We start from the raw sequence: 3,315 nt of genomic DNA on the forward strand, positions 1-3,315 counted from the left end.
AGGTGCACATAGTGGAGGGGGATTATTACGGAAGACCCTGATTCCTGAGACGGTTCTTGTAGTCTAAGCAGGAATTACCATAAGTTAGGGAGAAGGAAGTTTCAGCAAAGGAAACCATGGAGGTGAGTGCTCGGAGACACAAGGCATCTCCGGGAAACTTCAGGGAAACCAGCAAAGCAGAAGAGCAGTGTAGGAGAAGAAAAAAGAAGAAGATGTGGAATTGGCAGTGTTGGGAATGAGCCCAGAACTTTCTCCTAGGATCTTCCAAAACTCAGTCATTTCTACTCCTTGCTTGTGGGTTTTACCACATTTATGACCACCTGTGCTATTTATTTATTTATTTATCCATCCATTTATTTATTTATTTATTTATTTAGGCGACCCTTGGTTGACCTCACAGATTGCAAGGGCCTTGTCAGCTTACAATCCTTTATTTTTTTATTTTTTATTTTTTTATGTCTACAGCACCTGGTCTTCCTAGGTGGTCTCCCATCCAAGTACTAACCAGGCCCAACTCTGCCTAGCTTCCAAGATCAGACGGGATTGGGCTTGTTCAGGGTAGGATGGCTATAGACTCTGTGTTACTTTTTTAAAAGACTCTTTTTTTAAAAGCTTCACTTAATGTATTGTCAAAGAAAATTTGACATTATTACTATAAATAGAAAGTCAATAACATGTGATTGCCATAAATGGAAGCTAATTGCAAAGATTAATAGAAGTCAAAGTTATTAAATTCTACCTAGATTGTGGTGGGTCAAGCCAGAAGCCTGAGTTCTTTTTGCTTGAAAGGGAGGTTAGCATGTGCTAGAGGTTGATAAAAGACAATTGGAAGCTCTCTTCTGGAAAGTCAGAAAGCTTAAAAGAGAATTTGGAAAAGAATGACTTTTTCACTCTATGATTCAAGATTCTTTAATGCCTAGATGGTGAGTACCACCTAAAACATTCATTTCTGTGAATAGACATGTGCATCTCATACTCTGGAAGACACAGGCCCAGAGAAGGACCCTCCGTGGGTGGGCCATCTTATTTCTGGAGACACAGACAGGAAAGCCCAAGAAAGAGCTAAGAGAAGCCTAAATTAGTCAATACAAACTCACCCTGAACTTTCTGTGCATCTTAAGCAATGTCTCAGGAACTAATTTATGAAAGCCACAAGCAGAAGAACCTCGAGGCTGTCTCTGAGCCTTTTATGGTGCAGGGAGAGAAGATGAAATCCATGAGCTCTCTAGAAACAGTACCTTCTGGCAATGCTCACCACTCCCTAATTGACTATGCTAAATATTATTCCTGATGTCCCTTAGAGTGTGTTTTTATCATATCACAACTTGGTAAGTATAAGTTGTGGGTTTTGTTACCATGGAATTATAAATGCTAACTTTTTCATTTATGCGAGAGGTGGCCAGAAAATCTCTGTGGTGAGAGCTTGAAAGCAATTATATCCTTGTTATTTGGAGGTTTGGCCAGATGTCAAGAGAGTTTATAGCCAAACCACTACTTTGGTGGTGTTTTGTCCTTTGAATTAATCCAAAAATTAATGTACCAGAAAGAAATAATATGTTTGCATGGTATATTGTGAGAGCTGAGGCTTTGCTTTGAGCGGGAATACCATGGAAATTCATCTATCAGTAAGGAGAAATGGTGCATTTGGGAGTATTTTTTGACTTGGGTTAATAAATTTTCCCTCGGTCAATATTTCTGAAATGGTAGAAGCTCAGAAAAAAAAAAATCTCTCTCTGTCTCTGTCTCTCTCTCTCTCTCTGTCTCTCTCTCTTTCTCTCTCTGTCTCTCATGTGTGTATAGATAGATAGATAAATACATAAATAGATGATAGATAGATAGAAGATAGATAGATAGATAGATAGATAGATAGATAGATAGATAGATAGATAGATAGGAAAATATCCACACTGAAAATTAATTTATCTGCTGGCATCAAAAAGAATAAATTGCTCCAAAACTCACTGACTGCTGTAGCCTTCTGTGGTCTAGTCTCATGAAGCCTCTGAGAGACAGAAGAAAGTTTCGCCTGTTTAAGTCCCCTTTGGTACAGCTGCTGGAATGAGCCCAGTGGAGGAAAATTGACTGGGTAGTTTTGAAAATGACCCAAGTAACAGTAATTTCCAGAATCCATGAGAACCCGTGGGAACCCCAGGATGCTGGAAAAATCTTTCTTGCGCCCAAGGAAAACTTTGGCTTCTTGAACAAAAGGCCCAAAAGCTGGTGAAATTTCAGCTAAGCTTAAGTAGTTGGGGTTGCTTTTCTCACATAGGATTTGGTAATTAGTCTACAACCTGCAGACATATTTAGTATATTGTGCTCTAAGATCTATTTTGCATTTTTACAAGCTTGACAAGCTACTTAAAAACAAGGACACTAGATGAGTACATAAAGTTATCTGCACGAGATGTTCATTCCTTTGTTTTTTCTTATTAATGAAAGGTCAAAATAACCAAAATCTAAGAGATTCGTTACATATTCTGCTACGGGTAAAAAAGATAGGTCTTTATGCATTAACAATGAAAAATGTACATCAAATAGAAAAGAAGTGTTTCACAGAAAAGTGTACTTCTCTCTCTCCCCCCCTTCTAATCTAATATATAGAATATTTTCACACTTATATTAAAATATGTATAGTTTAATTATATTTACATATGCTTAAAAGTTCAGAAGAATGATATGAATCAATTTTCAGAAGAGTTTGAATCATGGAGCAATTTTCACTTTCTTTATATTACTTAATTTTTTTTTTTTTACAAAATATGATGCATCTTCAAAAACATTTTAAGTTAGTTGAATTTTTAATAAAAGAACAAAATGAGGAAGAATTTTTCACGTGCTGTCTTCCACTCATTCCATCAACTTCTTCATGAGGACTCATGGAGACAAAAAAAAAAAAAAAGCAAGATATATCAGACCAGGGACCTTTCTGCTTTAGCCTTGGCTCTCATTTTCCATCAAATGTCACTTTGTGTAACATAAAACTTTGGTCCATCCCATGAATCTACATGAGAAACTCAGACTCAAAACACTTCCTAATTTGTGGTCACCATGGGTGGTAGCAGAGACCACCAGCTCAGCCTCCAGCTTGATAGAGTTTACCAAGAAGAGCTCATTGATCCCAGCAAGCCCAGATTTACCTAAAAACCTACTTACTGGAGAACCTAGCAGCCTCTGGAATGCCCTGGGCATTTTAAAAACAGCTATTTCTTAACCATCGACTATATCCCAGACTACTGTGCTCATCTATGTGATTGCCTTTTATCTTCACAAAACCTTCAGGAGGTAGAGATTATCATTCCTATTTTACAGAAGAAG

General features: G+C 37.4%; 1 pseudogene; it reads right to left on the bottom strand.

Moving 5' to 3' along the window:
- Positions 1-456: 456 nt before the first annotated feature.
- LOC118603203 lies at positions 457-575 on the bottom strand (annotated as a pseudogene).
- Between the last annotated feature and the right edge of the window lie 2,740 nt (positions 576-3,315).

The sequence above is a fragment of the Rousettus aegyptiacus genome, unplaced genomic scaffold (genome assembly GCF_014176215.1).
Source record: "Rousettus aegyptiacus isolate mRouAeg1 unplaced genomic scaffold, mRouAeg1.p scaffold_m13_p_5, whole genome shotgun sequence".
Classification (NCBI taxonomy): Eukaryota; Metazoa; Chordata; class Mammalia; order Chiroptera; family Pteropodidae; genus Rousettus; species Rousettus aegyptiacus.